Here is a 20,240-nt window from a genome sequence, read left to right as displayed (position 1 = left end):
GAACAGCTAAAAAATAGTGAAGAAAGCAAATGACCAGAGACCAGATGATTGCCAGGTTAGACTTGTGATTTAATGCTTATTTAAGTTGAACATTAACACGGGTAAAACAACTTTGAAAAACAGAGCCAGAGCTGACTTGATCCACGAGTCAACAGAACAAAAGAGTCTGAGCGAAAATCTAAGCCAGACCACTGAAGCTGATAATGGCTGGCAAGAAAATTGACCTTGGAGTAGGGCTTGAGGACAACAAAACTCCTTTTAAAAATAAATAATCAGACCTCTCCCTTTGCTGAATATTTCTCTGAGCTTATTTTGACCAGATGTAAAATACTCATTGTCTTGGAAGCTGGAAATCTCTCTTGTGATACAACTATAAGGGCAGGATTAATTCTGCCCTTGTGGATTCAGCTTCTGCACTCAGCTGCAGTAGCCATTGCCAGCTGGGGATGTCAGGACCAAAAATTAAAAGTGGCTGATGTTGACCTCAAAATGTATTTCCTATGGACACCGCGCTGATCCTACGCTCTGGCTTGCTGGTTACATTAACTATTTTACAAAGACAGTCATCCATCAAGGTTGCCTACTTTCCATTATTCTGGGTTAACAGTCTGTAAAATTATATGTTTCAGTTACTGGCAAACAAAGTTTCCTTTTAATCATGTCAGACACTGTCTCAGCTGGAAGATGAGCTATCAAGTGGTTGGGGGACTTGAACTCTGTACTGTTTCCTGTTTTCATCACTCACTGACTATAAGTTCCAGCAACTGCTTTCATCTGCCTGGATCTCAGGTTATTCATTTGTCACAGGGAGATAAAACTAGGTCTTTACCTTCTCTGGACTCTATGGCTGTATCCACACAAGTGCAGCCGTGTAGTATGTGGCACCGCAGACATGTCTGCGGCGCCACATACTGCGTATTCAGCTGTTCTCTGTGCTGCAAGAGGGCAGCGGAGGAAGGGCAGGTTGACCCCTGACTGTGCAAAAATAAAAGTGGAGCAGTGCATGCGGGGGCAACATGCGTTGCTCAAAACCAGAACCTGGCCAGTCAGAGCCACACTCCAGCTGCAGCCAGGCTCCACACACCTGGATTGCAACTGCTGCAGAGATCCGACACTGGGAAGCCCCCAGGACTGCAGGTAAGACTGCTGGGGCCAGCCTAGTGAGGGCCCCAGCCTCCCCTACCCTACTTGGGGTAACCTGCAGCATGCCAGAGGGCACATGGCACAGGTGTTCCCTGGGGACAACTAGCAGTGGCACAAGGTTCAATACATGTGTGGATGCAGCCTATGAGTTATTGGTCACGTCTACACAAGAAGCTTACTGCGCAGCAGCTCGTTAGCACTGTGCAGTAGTGTTGCAGGGCACAAACCATCTATAAAGTACTATGAGATTCTTGGATAAATGCAGTTCATCTTATCATTAGAGTTCACCAGTTTTAGTTTAAAATTAATTGTAACAATGATCAAAACTAGTGAATTAGAGCAGTGGCGTTAAACTCAACTGGGGCCCCAGGTTGGATCTGGACCTTGGGGCTCTTTGTGGGCAATATTAAACCTAGGGCATGAGAGCTGCTATGGTGGCTACCATGGCAGCGGCAGTGGGGGTAGTGCAGGGTCCTGCAGTGGCTGGGGACAGGGCAAGGTCCGACAGTGGTGTGGGTTGCAAGACTGCAGGATCCAGCAACGCTTAGCTGCCAATGGCCTTGCCCAACAGGGCCAAAGAGCCCAACTTCTGATGCCCTCCATTAGCCCAGATGTGCATGATAGAAAGGTTCTGCGGGCCAAATGCAGGCTATAATCTGTATGCTTGACACCTCTGGATCAGTGTATTCAGTCATCATGAGGATGATCCTCATTAATCTCTCATTCAGCTAAATAGGAAAACTGGCAGGTTGTTCAAATCTTACCCAATGCATTTTAGCTGCCCTTACTTATACAGTAGGATTAATCTCTCTGATGTACCTGTGGTGGTAGTCAAAGAAAGGGAGACAAAGCAACATCTGAGCATCAGTGAAGGAATTAGTAGCCAAAAGTGGATGCCTAAAGTTCAACACCTAAAGATGAATGGCCTAATCTTCAACAGTGCTGAGTACTTAGAAGTACCTAGTGAAGGCAATGGAAACTTCTAGGGGCTCATTGCTTTTAGGGAAAAAAAAATAATGAGCTATATATTTAGGTGCTTAAATTATTAATTTAATCTTGGAGTTGCATATGGAAATTTTGAATTTAAGCTTTTAGTTGCATATGGAAAATGCCATATGCAACTAAACTGGAGGTTCAGATCCAGGCCTCCTGATACTGCCAGTGCTGCAGTCCTCCTGGAAGTGGAAGTTTCCCTCTGCAGCACTGCAAGGAAACAGTCTCAGCAGTCTTCTGCTGGTTCAGGACTGCCCACATAAATCCCTTCTGAGATATATTGTTGCTCATAGAGTGGTTCTATCCAGGCCACCTTTATGGGGCTGTCTCCTGAGTCAGATACCTCACTGCCAAGTACCCATGTGCCAGAGCCACTGTATTGTGGCCCTTTGTACTTACATAGTACTTTCTATCAGAGGAGCTGTCAGCTTTTTTTACACCCAGCTTGAGAGCAGTAGGCATTTCATGATGCCCACCTTGTAGGTGAAGCTAGTTGGGGAAGTTGAGAAACTTGTCCAGTGTCCAACAGGGAGCCAGTCTGACAAATCCAGGCATGGACTCCAAGATGCTTGACAATGACTCCCCTGCCTGAATCAGAAGAGCACAGTGCCTCGCAAGCATAAACTAAATTCTTCTCATCCCATACAAGCACACCTTAATCAGCAGCAGATTCACCAACCCCCCACAGATAGGCACAGTGAATGAGGAAAATTCTCTTCCCCAAAGTTGCAGAGAAGGGAGAAGATCCTGGAATATTTGTTAAGCTACTGCACCAAAGCCTTGTTTACATTCCAGCTGACAGCTTTCTAGAGCTCATCGCTTCCTTTGTTTACACGCTACAGCCGTTTTATATCCCATATAATTGACTCGATTGCTAATAACCCATGGTAGAACATCAGCTAGGCTAGCCGGTATTGCTTAGGCATCGAAACTGTCATGCTGTTGACAGTAGACCCAAAAGGAAGCAAAATGAACCTGGCATAAAAGAACCTCTTAGCCAAATGCATCCAGGCAAGGATTGATTTAATGTTTTAAATTAATTTCTCCATTCATATTTTATGGGAATAAATCCAACACTGCAATAGGGCTGCTTAAAATGTGTTGTAACCCTCAAAAGCTTGTGGTTATATTTAGTCAGATCTTTGGGTGGACCCTATCATGTAGGAGTACTCAACTGTGTCTGGGTTTACTGTAGTTAATTCCTAGGATTTTGATTATGCTCTTAGCTCAAATTGAAATATTACCCAAGGAAAATGCCATATGCAAGTTAAGAAAACTGCTCTGGAAGTGATTTATTGAAACATTGTTTTATGTGTATTTAACAGAACTATTCACCATTTTCCAAAATAGAGTATGGAGGGCCAAAAAACCTAATTACTTTTAAGATAGAGTTCAATAAGCTTACAAAAAGGATTTCATGACATGATGCCATGATAACAGCAGACGGGACTGTGTCCAGATTATAATCCTTTCCAATCCCATAATCAGTTCAATATGGTTATAGTTATGATTTGAATTATGTCAACAACAGAAAGCAAGTCAGTCAATAAAAGCTTCTTTTAAGATACTGTGGGGTTTTTTACTGTGCTGTGTTAAATCAAAACCAAGTTAAAGGGCATACTACAAACTGAGCACATCTACAAGTGCACTTTAATGCGCATTAGCCTATTTTAATGTGAATTAAAGCATCACAAAAAACATGCTCTTTTCTAACGCATATTAAAATAGGCTAATGCACATTTTCCCAGTACCTCCCAATGGAGGTACTAGATTTAATATGCATTACCTAAATAAACATGTAGATGTGCCCACTGAATGCTAGGGGCAGCATTCAGACAAAGATAAAGGAAGCTCTTCTTTGTCCAGGTAAAAAAATCCCAGTGCAGACAGCCAGCATGAGACCTGGCTACACTCAGACCCAATGCTCAAGGCTTATATATTGCATCCATTTTGTGTTGGGCCTCAGTGCTGAGCTGAGTTTCATTCATGGGGTATGTTAAAAGACATAAATCTGTTGAACATAGACAATGTGTGGGCCCAGTTTTGCCTTTTTTGCACACTCCAAGCTCCAGCTGACTTTGGTGGGAGCTTGGATTATTCAGGTTTAATAGGGCCACCTTGCTTCACATTACAAAGAGAGAGAGATGGATATTTGGCCCTATTAGTCTGAAGCAAGGCAGAAGGCAGGGTGGGGTAACACCTTAGGGACTAATAGGTTCAGAAAAATTTAAGCTTTCATGGACAATAGCCTACTTCATAAGATGCTTTGAAAGAAGAGGGAAGAGAAAAGAGGGAAGGGCTGGCTAAGAGGGACAGTTCAGACTGGGAGGCCCCACCCTGGCAGGGATATAAGAAAGGAAGACAGGAGTAAAAGGCAGAGGGCTCTGGTAATGAAAGAGAAAGGAGTTCCTGTTATAGAATCCTAGAAAATGAGGGTGGGAAGGGACCTCAGGAGGTCATCTAGTGCAACTCCCGGCTCAAAGCAGGACCAGCCCCAACTACAGGATCCCAGCCAAGACTTTGTCTAGCCCAGTCTTAAAAACCTCCAAAGATGGAGAGTCCACCACCTCTCTGGGTAACCTGTTCTACTGTTTTACTATTCTCCTCATGAGAAAGTTTTTCCTAATATCTAACCTGAACTTTCCTTGCTGCAACTTGAGACCATTGCTCCTTGTTCTGTCATTTGCCACCACTGAGAACAGCCTAACTCAGGGATGGGCAAAATATTGCACGTGGACCAGATCCAGCCTGCCAAGGGATTTTATCCAGCCTGTGGTGGGTCCCTCAGACCCACCTGGCCCAGATGCGGAGGGGCAGCCCAGGCTGTGGGGCAGGGACACTGCAGTGGCTGGACTCCATTTCTCAGATGCCCCGGTGGCAGCAGCTCCTTCTGGCTGCTGATGCCTGTGTTGCTGCTGCTGCCAGCCCCAGCCCCACTGCCTGGGCAGCCTGCGCCATCTGTCTCACACCCACCACCAGTGACACGAGATGGAGTGGGCAGGTGAGGTCCATGGAAGAGGTGGACATGAGATCCCCATGAGTAGGGCATGCTCGGCTGGGTAGATGGGCAGCAAGCAACACGTCGGAATGAGACATGTGGTCAGGGCCAGGGCTGGGGCTGGGGCTGGAGCCAGGGCCAGGATCATGGACGGTGACAGTGCAGGGCCAGGGCCCAGGGCAGAGCCATGATCTGCTGCTTTTAACCACAAAGTTAAATGAAGTAGGTCTGGAAAAAATAGGCCAGCAGAAGGAATGTAAGCAAAGGCCTGCTTTGGGATACACCCAGATAAGACTGAGTCAGCCTAAGGGTCAGGATTTGGATTAACCAGGCTATCTAGCAAAAACATTCTTTGATTAAGACTTTGTAGATGATGCTGAGTCACCCTATGGGAATGACAGCTCAAGAGGTCCAACAACAGACCAGACAGACATCATGAGGCACAGAGTGGCTGTAAAGGGGAGGGAGGAGGCTGCATTTTCAAGAAGATCTTGCAGAGCCTCATCCATTAGATTTATTTCAGCCTAAGGGTCAGGCAACCTAACCACAGAATGAGCTACAAGGGAATGGCCAGCGAGGTGGGCAAAGCAGATGAGAAAAGCTTGGACTAAGTGAGGAGAATTCACCTCATCTTAAGAAAGGTACTGGAGCTGCTCAAGGGAGGAATACAAGATATGACTCAAAGTTTCACTTCAAGCTTCAGTAAAGAAATATGAATCTGTCCTCAATGGAACATCATAACAAAACAAAAACAGACATCCCCCCACAAACGCAAAAAACTCCCCAAGCAGTTAAAGCACAGTACAAACCAGCCCAACATTTTCCAATCCTGCAGATTTCCCAAACAATCCTCAGTGCCAGTGACTCCAGCCCTTTCCCAATGCATGCTAAGTAAGTGGGGCTTGGCTGCAGAGTTGGGCTCTCTCTGGCCCAAAAAGGGAGCATAATCCAAAATTGAGGCAAGTGCCCTGCCAGCAGCTGATGAGTGAAGTTCTCCCTGCACTTGTAGACCTTCCAGCAGCAATGCAGAGTCTAGCAGTCTTCTCTTCTAATACTGCTCGAATTCTGTTGCCATAAAGAGGGTGGTTTGAATCAAATCCATTTTTATCTGCAAAGTAAACAGACATTTCCTTACAACCGGAGGGATTTACATCAGCAACCAAGTGGAAGGATTTGGATTAACCAGCCTATCTATCAAAAACATTCTTTGATTAAGACTTTGTAGATGATGTTGGGGAGGCAAAAAACGCATCTTTGCTACCAGTGCCATAGCAACAAAATTTGGCGCCTGGGGCAAAGCCCACAGCAGCAGGCCGCCTTCGCCCCACGCACAGATCTGGGGGGCACCCCTCACTGTGCTTGCCCAGGAGTGCACACAATGGCAGGAGCCACCCTCCCCCTGTCCCCACGACCCCACAAACAAGGCACTTGCAGCTCCATCCCGCATCCCGCTGGGCAGTGCCTGTTGGCGTCCCTTCGCTTCAGAGCCCAGGGCAGTCCCCCCACTCACCCTCCTCCCCGTGCTGCAGCACTGTTTGCTAGCCCTCACAGCCCTGGTAAAAAATCATTATGAGGCAAACCATCAGCTTTGGGATGGTATTTCCGTGCCAGTAATTGGTGTTCTGTCTCCCTTCGCCAGCTGTAGGTCATTGATGAGGCAAATAAAGGCAAAAAAAAAAAAGTCTTATAAAATCGTACCAAGCCATGGTTTGTCAACAATAAAATTGTCAAATAAAGATATGCCTAGTTGATTTTGACAGAAATGGACGTAATACATTGGAGAGAGAATTCATAAACAGCTTACAGAGCTACTCTGTATGTTATACCGAGCTTTGCCATGTCACTGTCAGGGACATGGCTGATTTATGCACATAACTTTTCACAAAGTATGGGCATTAACATTTTTAGGGAACTGCATATCACAGAAACTTATAGGGCCAAATCAAGCTTTTGGCATAAAAAGGACCTTGGGACTCTTACACCTACATTTAGAGAGATGCTGACCCTTTGGATGAAGATGGACAAGGAGGAAACTGGCTAATTTGGAGAGACTTCTTTTGGAGGAAAGCCTGAAGGCAAAAATGGAAGATGTGGACATAGTCCAACCTCATATAGATATGAGGCAGGTATGCAAAAACCTAGACCTTGTTTTTCTAGAGTACAGATATTAAAGATTAGATTAGGCACTAAACTGCCTTTGCCAAAATCAAATATTTAAGTGGTATTCACATCCCCAACGTCTTCTCTAAGTTTCCGCCTAAATCTGTAAGCCCCTAAATCCACTAGGCACCTCTGTTTCTGCTGGTGGGCCTACCAAAAGCCTCATAAGCCCTGACATTGTACTACTGCTTGGAGCAGTTGCCAAAGCCAAAGCAGACTGGCTTGCAGGATTCTCTGTCTACACATTTTTTATCTCCCCAGTGGGACACAACCTGACAAGTTGTCGCACCAGGACATGAGCAACCAGGTCTGAAGCCATTTGGGGATTGAGGTGTCAACTGGGGCCAGGATGAGTGAGCAGAGTCTGAGGACAAATCAGGTCAGGAAGTCATGAGCTCAATCCAAGAGTGGGGTCTAGTAGTGAGCCGAATCAATGAACCAGGGCTCAGGCAGAGAGCGGAGCCAAGAAGCAAGCTGGGTCAAGAAGTCAGGAGATCATCCATGGAACAAAGTAAAGGAACAAGCCAGAGAGCATCACAAATCCACCTCAGATCAGGTTGAGACCTGTTGTTCAGACACTTCCTGTGCCTGTCAAGGGATTTATATGGGGGATTTGGAGGCTTTGGTGACCTGGGTTGGCCTGTCTGGTGATAGGGAGTGGGTGGAGGGCTAGGCCCTGCTGGAGGCTTCAGAGCAGCCTGGATCAGTCTGAGCAATCATGTTGGCCAGGCTAAGATCCCTGGTTTGAGGCTGTGGCCTGACACAAGTATGTTCAGATTGGGTCTTCACAAAAGACAGCCAGAAATTGGAAAGCTGGGAATTTGTTGGGTTCTTATGCTGGTATGTCCCTATGATAACCAACTGGTAAGGGCACCGGTTATGGAGGCGATATACATTCTAACCCTTGTTTTGCCTGATTTAGATCAGGGACTTGAACCCAAGCCCCCCAAATCCCCAGTGAGGGGTCTAACCAGTTGTACATTCTGAAGTCTCACTTTCAAGCCCTCTTGATGAATGTTTCCCTCGGTATAAATAGATCAATTCTTACCAGAGCAGAGATTTGCTCTTAATCTCCCATATCAGCACCCTAACCATTGGCCAACAGACTCTTTTTCTCTCGCTGGCCTAATAAAAATTGGATTTATACCCAGTGGAACAGCTCCAACCTGAGAGATTGAGAAAGTCCCACTTCAGATTATCCAATTGCTCAGTTACTCAAACTTTATCTAAGTTACGGGAACCCAAGGATCATGTCTCTAATCCATGCATGGCTTTAAACATAGATCCCCTATATCCAAGGTGAGTACCTGACTACCAGGCTATTGACTATCATGAAGTGGGATCCTTCATGCTCTTTTTGAAGGATTTGGCTTAAGTCTCACTCTTTTCCCTTCCACTGCTGACTATTTTAAGCATAAGCAGTTCCCCGCTCAATACGGTGGCTTCTGTGAATCTTTTGGCATTTAAGTCTCCCCATAGAATGCATAGGGAACCTGGGTGCCTAACTACAACACCATCAAAGTACTTTTGTGAGTCTAAATTCAAGCTACAATCTATCTGGAGCCAGGTTTACCTGACGATTCCTTCTCCTCTGGCTTTCTTTTAGCCTATATGGATGTTCAGGCACTTTGAGGAGTCTCCACATACCTAATCCTTGATGAAAGTGCAGTTGAGCCAAACCGTTAATTCAATAACTGTTGACAGGTGTTGGTGCTTACCCATTTCAGGTTATTAGATTGGTGCATATGGCATGATACTCTAGTGCTATTAAAGCCAAAATTCAGCCATCTGAATCCCAAGCACACTCATATGCGCTTCTCCAAGAACAGGAAGAAATTATCTGTGATGTCTCTGTTGGCCTTTATAACATAAATATGAAAATATTTGCAGTTAAGTAGTAGCTGACAAGTCCAAACAGTATTGAGTAACTTTGCCTGAGCAGAAAAGTATCCACAAAATTAGTGGGATTTAATGGTGGTGTCTGAGAGGACATGGGAATAAATCAGCAAGCCAAAAAAGGCATAAGTAAATATTTAACTGAACACTCAAAACACTTTCCTTTTAGGTAAATTGCTCTGCAGATCTGAGTTCATTCCTGGGTGAAGGGGTCAAAAGCCAGTTGAGTGGCCATCACTGAAACAATTTTAGAAGCAAGTACTGTCACTTTAGGGTAATAATTAACTTTGAGTAAAACATCCACAATTTGAAAAAGACTTGAACTAAAAGAAATAATGATCTTGGAAGTAATGTTCTGCCATAGGCACCTATCAAAGAGACGGGTGTTTTATTCCTTTGTGTCATCTGCAAGATTCACCTCCAATTCTGGTTCCTGCAGCCCTAACCCCCTGGTAGACCTCATAGTAGGTGTCCCCCAAAATAAGTGTGTGGAGATAGGTACATTATGGTGTAAGGTCTATGAGCAGTGAGCCATGTACATGTCCAAATTCTGTTACTGTTGAACTCAAAAGGAACTTGGCCATTTCCCCACCCCATTTAGCACGTAATAGATGCAGGCCCTTTTTCTGACAGTGTCATAGTTTCATAGTTGGTAGGGTCAGAAGGGACCTAAGCAGATCATCTAGTCCAACACCCTGCCATGAGCAGAAAAGGATGCTGGGGTTAAATGACCCCAGCTAGGTGACTGTCTAGCCTCTTTTTGAAGACCCCAAGGGTAGGGGCGAGCAACCCTTGTAAGTTGGTTCCAGCTCCTAGCCACCCTGACTGTGAAGTAGTGCCTCCTGATATCTAGCCTGAATCTACTGTCAATCAACTTATGGCTGTTGTTCCTTGTTCCCCCCGGTAGTGCTCGGGGGAGCAGGGACTCTCCCATTGCCTGCTGGTCTCCCTTGGCCAGTTTATAGGCGGCCACCAGATCCCCCCTCTCAGCCTTCTCTTGTGGAGGCTGAACAGGTTCAGGTCCCATAGCCTCCTCATCGGGCCTGCCCTGCTGCCCCCGATCATGTGGGTGGCCCTCCTCTGGACCCTTTTGGTGCTGTCCACATCCCTCCTGAAGTGCGACACCCAGAACTGGATGCAGTACTCCAACTGCAGCCTGACCAATGTCTCATAGAGGGGGAGGATCACCTCCTTGGACCTGCTTGTGATGCATCTATGGATGCATGACAAAGTGCAGTTAGCCTTCCTGACCGCGTCCCCACACTGTCGGCCCATATTCATCTTGGAATAAATAATGACTCCAAGCTCCTTTTCTGCCTCTGCACTGATGAGAAGGGAGTTCCCCAGCCTGTAGGTGTGCTGCTGGTTCTTCCTCCCCAGGTGCAGCACTTTGCACTTGTCCTTATTGAAACCCATCCTATTCTCATCCGCCCACCTCTGTAACCCATCGAGATCTAGTTGTAGCCTGTCCCTCTCTTCTAGCGTGCCCACTTCTCCCCACATCTTAGTGTAATCTGTGAACTTGAACAAGGTGCTTTTCACCCCCTTGTCCAAATTGCTAATGAAGATACTGAACAGCGCGGGCCCAAGATCTGAGCCCTGGGGGACCCCACTGTCCACATCCCTGCAGGTCAAAAATGACCCGTATACCACCACTCTCAGGGTGCAGCCCTCTAGCCAATTTGTGACCCATCTGACTGTGAAGGCATCGACACCACAGATGCCTAATTTTTTAATGAGGATGGGGTGAGAGACAGTATTGAAGGCCTTCCTAAAGTCCAGAAAGACTACGTCCACTGCAACACCTACATCCAAGGCTTTTGTTACCTGGTCGTAGAAGGCAACCAGGTTGGTCTGACAGGACCTGCCTCTAATGAACCCATGTTGATTGCCCCTAAGCATGAACTCCCTTGCTGGCCCCTCGCAGATGTGCTCCTGGATAATTTTCTCAAAGAGCTTCCCCAGGACTGAGGTAAGATTAATGGGCCTATAATTTCCTGGGTCCTCTTTCCTCCCTTTTTTGAAAATGGGGACCACATTGGCCCTTTTCCAGTCATCAGGCACTTCACCAGAGCACCACAAGTGCTCGTAAAGCTGTGCCAGGGGTCCCGCTATGACCTCTGCTAGTTCCCTAAGCACTCTGGGGTGGAGATCGTCAGGACCTGCTGATCTGAACACATCTAATCCCTCCAGACGTTCCCAGACTAGGTCCTCACTGACCCTGGGCCTGGCTGTGCCTCCCCTGGGTCCATCCCGTATCCCAGTGGGGGGGATGTCCCTGTCCCTGCTCAGAAATATGGAAGCAAAGAATCTGTTAAAGAGGTTAGCTTTGTCATCTGGTGCTACCACCAGATTACCAAGCATGTCCTGCAGAGGCCCCACATTATTTGGTACCTTCTTTTTACCCACTATGTATTTAAAAAAGGATTTCTTGTTATCTTTGATCCTGGTCGCTAGTCCAAGTTCCATCTCTGCCTTAGCCTTCCTAACAGCACCCATACAATCTCGAGCCAAGGAAGTATAATCCTCCTTGGTGATGGCCCCTCCCTTCCATAGGACATACGCCTCCTTTTTGGCTTTGAGACGTTCGTGGATGCTTTTGGTGAGCCATGGGGGCTTTTGAGCACTCTTGCCCCCTTTGATCCGCGTGGGGTTGTCACGCTTTGGGCTTGGAGGATCATCTCCTTAAGGAACGACCACTCTTCTTGGATTCCCAACTCCCCCCTCCTCCGGGACCTCAGTGCCTCCCTGACTAATCTCCTTATCTCATTGAAATCCGCCCTCCTGAAGTCCAGGGCTGCTGCCTTGCTGCAGGCCTTTGCCACCTTGCGCTGGATGGTAAATTCCAGTAGGCGATGGTTGCTATTGCCCAGGTGGTTGAGCACCCACAGTCCCCTCACCAGGTCATCACCTGTGGCCAGGACCAGGTCCAACAAGGCATTTCCCCTGGTGGGACTGTGCACTTCCTGGGTTAGGTGGAGGTCCTGTAACTTGGCTAGGAACCTATGTAAGCGGTCAGACCTAGCTGACTGCTCTTCCCAGCAGATGTCTGGGTAGTTTAGGTCACCCATGATGACCATGTCCCTTGACTTAACTAAACAGTGGCCCAGTGAATCTCTGTAAGTCCAAGTCCTGGCTCTGACGTGTTGCCAATGAGGGCATAATGTAAGCCTGCATGTTTTCATTAACAAGTATTGATTAAAGGAAGGAGAGGAATGTATTGTACTGTTTTGTAGAAAATACATGCATAACTTTGCGTATCTGTAAATAAAGGAAAAGTGTTTGAATACCTCAATAGGAGCTGGGAAGTGCTGTCAGTGGACTGTACAAAATCTGACCTACAAAATATATTTGTTATGATGTTGGTACCATAAAGCTAAAAGGGTAAAACACTCTATGGGAGAAATCTAGGCCCTGAGGAATGTTCCAGTTGATGAATACAGGATTTTATCCTGTAATTCAAAATTAACTTGGAGACATATCAGCTGACAAAATTCTGACTCATCACTACCCAGCTTTTAAATAATCACTAGTGCCATTTTTACAGGGACATGTTTCCATGCTAATGAAAACTGATCAATCTTATCACAAAACTAAAGATTGTGCAAACTCATTCTAGCTGTCAGGTCATTTATGGTCTGAAAGGCTGATCATTTTCTAAGTTACTTTGTGCTTGTGACAAACAATTAAAATATGTATCTTAAGCTCCAGGGCTTAAGGGACTTAAATAATTGAAAATACTTTCATGGAAAAAAAAAATTACAAGCGTAAATGAAAAATGTGACTTGCTTGACCAGATTGTGGTATAAAGGAAAGTTTAACTCGTGGTTAATGAGTGGGGTGTTCTCTCAGGGAAAGTCTGACATGATACAGGCAATAACATATATTTATTCAGATATAACAACAACAACAATAATAATAATAACTATTGCTATTTGCTTATATTGTATTGTATTCAACAGCATTTACTTGTAATTCCTTTGGGAATTTGCTGGCTCTTGGCACAGATAGGTCAAACTATTTTCATCATCATCTCAGAAAAAAATGAGTCTCATTTCCTACCAGGAACATCATAAAGACACATAGTATGAAATACAGTTCTCTTTCTCTCTCCCTTCCTTCTTCCTGTCCCTCCCTCCCTCTCAGCACATACACTTGCACACAAATACATGTGAAAATGTCTACACTACCCATAACATATCCCTTTAAATTCAAGAGCAATACAGTGTTTATTTAAAACATTACATCACCACAGTTATCTGAACAAACATCATGTAAAATAGAAGCTTTATGATACTTTAATAGGAACAAGATCCATTCATAATAAGGGTTATAAAAACATGCATCCTCTGGATGTATTTGAAAATGATTAAGCTGCCAACATACACATGGCCAAGATATTTTCAACACTGTTATTGGAAGCAGATAGGAAAGGGTCCTGCAGTTAAGGTTTTTCCAGTAGAGTTCCCTACTTTGGTTCTGGCAATCCAAGAAGCACATCGGTCTTGACAGAGCTGAGCATCTTAGTACCCTGGTTACACCGAAACCCTGTTGTCATCCACAAACTGGGGATCCTCATGCTTCTCTTGGCTATGGGTCCCAAATTGTTAGGTCTTCTCAGAGCATGCCTACCATTCTTCTTGGCTTGCCTATTGGCAGGTGAAGACAGGTCCCCACCCAGCACGCCGGCTTTTGTGAAGTCTATTCCGAGGTGCCTAACTCTCCCGCTCTGCTGTATAAGGAGCCTCGGTGCCTAATTCAGAGATGTCGATTCCACTAGGAATATAGGCAGTCAAAAGTAATGGCAGCAATTCTGATTTCTGATACTTCCTGATTCAAAGTATATTTTGTGGATCTAGACCTGAGTCTTTCTCTATCTCAGTTCCCTTTCTGTCAATGGGGATGGCAGTAACCTCAGAGGGTTGTTGTCAAGCTAAATATATCCAAAGGTATGAGCTGCTCGGATGGTACGGTAAGGGGAACTGTATAGACCAGGAGTGCTCAACCTCTGGCCTGCCAGCCAAATGTGGCCCACGGAGCCATCACCTCTGGCCTAGGGGGCTTCTCACAGGGTGGGAAACTTGATGGCAGGGAAGCAGTGGCCATTAATATGGTCACCATCCCCTGTCCAGTTCCCAAACCCCAAGCTCTGCTCTGCTGGTCACAGTCAGGCCACCCTCCCCACCGCATCTGGATCGGAGCTGGGCCACACCCCCTGCAATCCCCCCATGGGGCTGGGTTTGGGGCTAAGCCATGCCCCTTTTCCCCCACAAGGCTCAGCCTTGCCCTCTTTTCCCCCATGGGGACAGATTGGGGCCAGGCCATGACACTTCCCCCTCCTCTGGGGGCCAAGCCATGCCCCCTTTTTCCCCTATAGCCAGAATGAGGCTGGGCCATGCCCCTTCCCCTCTGCAGGGCCAAGCTATGCCCCCTTTTAACCCACAGGGCCAAGCTATGCCCCCTTTTACCCCACAGGGCCAGGTTGCAGCTGGGCTGCCCCAAGTTGCTTTCCATTAGCCTGATGGTGGCCACCACACCAGGCCTGGTGCCAGATCGGGACCACTGGTGGGATCTGGCCCACAAACATCTGCCCAAAGTGCACATCTGGCTCACCAGGAAAGAAGGTTGAGCAACCCTGGTATAGTACTATCAATAAGTGGAGGGGAGAGAGAGAGAAGTATGCTAAAAACTTAGCTGGACATGGGTTCTATCAGCCTTCTCAGGTGATGTTAAAATAATTTGATTCCTTCTGTGTAACTAATGAGCTCTCTTCAACACTAGAGAGCCACTATCAGGCACACATCAGATTACTAGGGTAGATGGTCTCTAAAGGAATTTCTTGGTCCAGTAGGTCTCAATGTATTCAGCCCAAGCTCTTAATAAAATCCTGAGTGAGCTGATCTCGCAGTGCACCCAGAATGCTAATGACCTTGGGCTCAGTCATGTTTCTCATAAAGGAAGTAAAAGACACTGGGGAATACCCTGACCTCAACCTCTAGATGGACTTTCTGCTGACCACCCTCAGATGATTTCAAATGTTTGCACAGAGAGGAAGCTGGTTTCTAAGCTGCCAGAACACATACTATAAAGGGAAAAGCTAAAAATCCCAAATTCCTGCACTACTTAAGTGAAATATGACTTATTTACATGGCATGTTTTATAATACACAAGGGGTGCCTTGTGATCTGTACTTGACTTATACTGAGAAGTATAGCTATAGCCATGAAATTCAGTCTGTTCTCTCTCGTTCCCAAGGCAATGTTGTAATATTCATATCTGCTACTAATATAGGTTCCAAGGAGTAAAAACTGAAAATCAGAAGTGCAGTCATCAAACTTACCCATTTCTCACCTGAAGGAAAGTGCTCAGACAATGAAAAGCACAGGGAAGTAACTGACCACAACCAATTAATGCAAGTCACAGGCCAAGGACTCATCTTGGTTTATCACAGCTCAGGAATACAACTGAAATGTCAAATACTTTATATCCCACACATCTCCTGAACATTGAGGTATTTTTATAAATCCCTGCCGTGGAAAGAGAAACAACATACTTTTGTATCAGTGCTAAAGTCACAAGTGCTTTACAAATATCTAAGATAGTTATTTATATCTATAAGGGCTTCCCTACTCCTAACACTCTGAACTGTCAACCTGGTAGACTCATATGAAAACAACATTAGGATCGTACCTTAAATTAGTTAACTCAAGTTAGCTAACCAGATTTAAAAATGCACCCTCTTCCCAAGTGAAAGAGTCACATCAGATACTTAGAGAAACAATACACTTAGAGATGGAAACATAATCTAGGCATTGCCCTCTTTCTTACTATCAATCTACAATTATTCCCAGCTGCACATTTCTTAGTGCTCTGTCCCATCTAAACTGTGCCAAGTGAGTGGCCTCTTCAAATTCCCTTGGGAAACTACTCCCAGTCCCATTGCCAGGAAGTTGTCTCTTCTCTTCTCTTCTCTTCTCTTGATTTTTATTCCATGCTCCTACCTGTAGTACATTCAGTAACTGATATTAGAATCTGGTCCATTGACTATATGAACCAGTACAGTATGAAAAAGATACCTCTTCACTTGAAAAATAGCAGAGACAGGAGATAAGACTATACATAAATGTCTTCTCTCACTTTTATCATTCCCTAATGCTCTCCTATTTAAGTCTAGAAAAAGAGGTGTGGTAAGTCTCTATGTTCCTCTGCTTGGGCCTTATGGGCCACATAGTCACCATACATTATTTCCTGGGCACAGTCCATCAAAATGGACAAACTGAGCAAGTTCCCTGGAGAATGCAGAACAATCACATCAGCACCTATTTCACATGTCTATTCGTGTTCTTTTTTGGCTGCTGATTTTTTTAATCACCTGTATAGAAGCCTTTGTAAACCTATCCATTCTGAATGTCTTATTACCTCATATCAGTAACTGTACACAGTAAGTGGTACAGACCTGCCCACAGTTTAACATCACTAAGAAACTCAGCATTGCTGGCACCTTTTCAAAGGATACTTCTCAAAGCAGGTTTTGGAAGTAAAGAAAGAACTAGAAGTAAGGATAGGGTCACTGAAGTTCAGAAGCCTTTAATACAGCCCTGCCATGTTTGCAGACTGAATTTGTTTTCACAATGCTGCACAACTGCACACTGCCAGGTTTAATGCATTGGCACCATAGACTCATGTATCATCATCACACACACCAGTAAATGGCTTGCGTATGTATTACAAGTAATTTCCTATAGGTGGGGCGATTTGTTTAATGCTCTGCAGCTGCTGTCTATTCTTGCAGGTTCGTTTACTAAGTGCCCTGGTGTTTCATGCAACTCGACAAGCCCTGTCTCAAAACAAGCTTGCGAGGCATCAGGAAAAATCTGCTTTAAAACAGAGAGTTTAGGAGGAAAAACACGTAAGAAATGATGAATCACAAAGGGATCTTATCACTACTTAGTGCTGATTTTACCAGAGGATTCCAGCTGCTTTTAATCAGTATCTCCTTCCTCCATGTCCCAAAGGCTCAGGCCCCTGAGATCCTGAAGCTCTCTCTCTTATTTTGATCTTCCCACAGCCTCCTGCTTCCTGCACTCCAAGAACATACTCCTCTTGTCAAGCTGACTTCCCAGGAAGAATGTCCCCAAGCCTTTTGCCTGGCACCACTGTGCAGTGCATCACTTCTGCCTGAAACCTGAGCGTACAACTGGTTTTGTGCAGTTAGACCTTTCAGGGAGTGCATGAGCACCCTCAGCAGGGGAGGATCCCAGCATTGTGGCATGAGATCATAGATGTTCAAGGCAGAGACAAGTCCAAATCCTAAGTAATTCCTGTATTGTGGGTGCCTAACAAAGACTTAGGCAGAATTTACAGCACTAAGTCACAAAAAGCAGCCCACTTGCATGTTACAAAACCATTTAAATGTCTAAATACATTAGGTGCCTTCATCTGGGCACACAAAGATCCTTTAGCATCTCAACTTAGGTGGCTGCATATGCCTAAAAACAGTTCAGATCAGCCACCCAAGTGCCTGCCTCAGCTGGGTTGTGATCCAGATCAGTGTCAGACAGGGCCTTAAGTCAACCTATGCAGTTTATTACAAAATATGACCACAGGGGTGTACCTGGTAGCCGTGTTGGTCTGAGACAAAAAGACATACAAAAAACTAGAACTCTTGGTTCCAAAATGATACCTTTTATTAGACCAACTGGAAAATGGCAAGAAATTGTCCTTTTCTGCAAGCTTTCGGGATCAAAGTCCCTTCATTAGGGTCTGGGAAAAGTTTAGATGGTACAAGATGGTAAAAAGTCCCCATAGGTAGGAAATAAGCTTCATTTTTGTATGTCTTTTTGTCTCAGACCAACACGGCTACCAAGTATACCCCTGAAGCATGGAAGATGATGACTTTCAGCTGATTTTGGATGTTAAACTTCATTGCAGAACAACAAGGAAGTTTTTTTGCCTCCCTGCCTGCCATCTGACACCTCCAGGGAAGGAATTCTACCTGATCAACACATCAAAGAGCTACTCAGCACAGCTCACAAAGACACTCTCACGGACGACAAACTTCCATCTTCAGCTCCCCCTGTGCAAAAATGAAGTTTATTTCCTACCTATGGGGACTTTTTACCATCTTGTACCATCTACACTTTTCCCAGACCCTGATGAAGGGACTTTGATCCCGAAATCTTGCAGAAAAGGACAATGTTCTTGCCATTTTCCAGTTGGTCTAATAAAAGGTATCATTTTGGAACCAAGAGTTCTAGTTTTTTGTATGTAAAATATGACCACAGCACTCACATTTTACCTAATAGCCTAGTACGGGGTAGGCAAAATGCAGCCCATGGGACAGATGCAGTCTGCCAGGCCATTCTATCTGGCCCGTGGGGACCCTAAAAAAATTAGAAAATTAATATTTATCTGTCCCTGGCTGCCTGTCATGTGGCCCCCGATGGCTTGCCAAAACTCAGTAAGCAGCTCTCTTCCCAAAATAATTGCCCACCCCTGGCCTAGTAGTTAATATACTCATCCAGTAAGTGGGAAACCTAGTTTATAGGCCCTTTCCTGCCTGACATCATTTTAATTCACATTTCCTACTCCCCAGAGGAGGACCCTAACCTTCAGTCTATAGAATAGACTGTCTGGGTACCATTCCACCCTTCCTGCTGGAATTGGCTTATTAGCCAGCCAAGATTAATGGGGTCAGAAAGAAAGCAATTACAAGAAGCAGGACTCCATAATCCAGTGAGAAGAACATCTCCCTGGATTCTGGTCCCTGGTGCCAAGACTATTTCTGTGTTTTTAACCTAAAAAAAAATCTAATATCAAATAGTTTAATATAAAATGTATTAAAAGCTCTAGCCTTGGGGACCAAATCCCAGGAGTCCCTCTTCTAAAGTGAGTACCCTTCTCAGTGGGCCACAGAGTCATGCTCCCTCTTACTTGCTCCCTTTCCAACCCTTTTGGCTTTATGAATCTTGCATTCTTGGCTGCTCTATAGGCAAACTTCAGTGGGAGATTAGAAAGGGATTATCACCTAGACTAGTGCCTGGCTTGGTAGGGTACTTTCCTAGGAAGCAGGCAATGTGAATTTAAGACCCTTGGGCTGAGGACCTAGGTCTTCCGTTTCTTGGACAAGTGCTTTAATCACTAGGCTATTGCAAAAAAGGCGGGTACCAATGCCACCTGCGTTCGAGTGATATATCTTAACACTGAGTGTAATACTGCCGTCAGCTAGGCATCTTAGTTCAGGCATAGATTCATAGATGTTAGGGTCGGAAGGGACCTCAATAGATCATCGAGTCCGACCCCCCGCATAGGCAGGAAAGAGGGCTGGGTCTAGATGACCCCAGCTAGATGGTTATCTAACCTCCTCCTGAAGACCCCCAGGGTAGGGGAGAGCACCACCTCCCTTGGGAGCCCATTCCAGACCTTGGCCACTCGAACTGTGAAGAAGTTCTTCCTAATGTCCAATCTAAATCCGCTCTCTGCTAGCTTGTGGCCATTATCTCCACTCTAGGCTCTCTGGATCCAACACTTGAGAATCATCTAATGTGCAACTCCGAGTCAGAAAAGAGGAACGGTGAACAGAAAAGTTCAGACACACCGCTGAGCCTAACATTTCATATTGGCTAACTATACACATCTCCACGCTCAGCACTTAAGTGCTCTGTCCTGACTTGCCTTTGAGAGGCACCCAGGTCTCCATATTCACTGCAGGGGAAGGCTTGTTAATCTGGATCACCTTCCTGTAGTCAGGTGTACACATCTGGGTCTTGCAATACCTAAGCAAAAACATCTAGAAGGTTGATTTGGATCTGACCCCATTCTCTTCACATATGTTGTGGAGAGATTGTGCAAAACATAGCATTTTTATAAGTCAGGGGAATCAGCACAGGTTCGTGGCAGGCAGATCGTGCCTGACCAATCTAGTTTCTTTTTATGACCAGGTTACGAAACGCCTGGACACAGGAGGAGGGGTGGATGTTGTATACTTAGACTTCAGGAAGGCCTTCGATACAGTATCCCACCCCATACTGGTGAACAAGTTAAGAGGCTG

General features: G+C 45.4%; 1 long non-coding RNA gene across 1 annotated transcript in view; it reads right to left on the bottom strand.

Moving 5' to 3' along the window:
- Nucleotides 1–4,865: 4,865 nt before the first annotated feature.
- The window catches only part of LOC112551912, a 42,915-nt gene continuing 27,540 nt past the window's right edge, over nt 4,866–20,240 (bottom strand). Inside the window, exon 3 of the long non-coding RNA XR_003096252.1 lies at nt 4,866–6,242. This is a non-coding gene — a long non-coding RNA (uncharacterized LOC112551912). The remainder of the gene's footprint in view (nt 6,243–20,240) is intronic.

The sequence above is a fragment of the Alligator sinensis genome, unplaced genomic scaffold, assembly GCF_000455745.1.
Source record: "Alligator sinensis unplaced genomic scaffold, ASM45574v1 scaffold523_3, whole genome shotgun sequence".
Lineage (NCBI taxonomy): Eukaryota > Metazoa > Chordata > Crocodylia > Alligatoridae > Alligator > Alligator sinensis.
This window is presented reverse-complemented; position numbering and strand designations above follow the sequence as displayed.